Raw genomic sequence first — 249 nt, 5'->3', positions numbered from 1 at the left:
ACAATTCAGTATAGACAAATGACCCTCCAAGATATTTTGGTTGAAATCCCCCATAATAACATAGTCTGAACCAGATTCTTGTAATTCAACTAATAATCTTTCTAACATTGGGAGAAATAAATCTAATCGATAAACGGGTGGTCTATAGATAACAATTACGTTAATATTTTTATCCAAAATATTCAAAGCAATGTGTTCTATATTTAAAACTCCCAATTTTAAAATGTTGATATTTTTGTTTTGCTTATA

Source organism: Lottia gigantea, assembly GCF_000327385.1.
Source record: "Lottia gigantea unplaced genomic scaffold LOTGIsca_26, whole genome shotgun sequence".
Classification (NCBI taxonomy): domain Eukaryota; kingdom Metazoa; phylum Mollusca; class Gastropoda; family Lottiidae; genus Lottia; species Lottia gigantea.
This window is presented reverse-complemented; position numbering follows the sequence as displayed.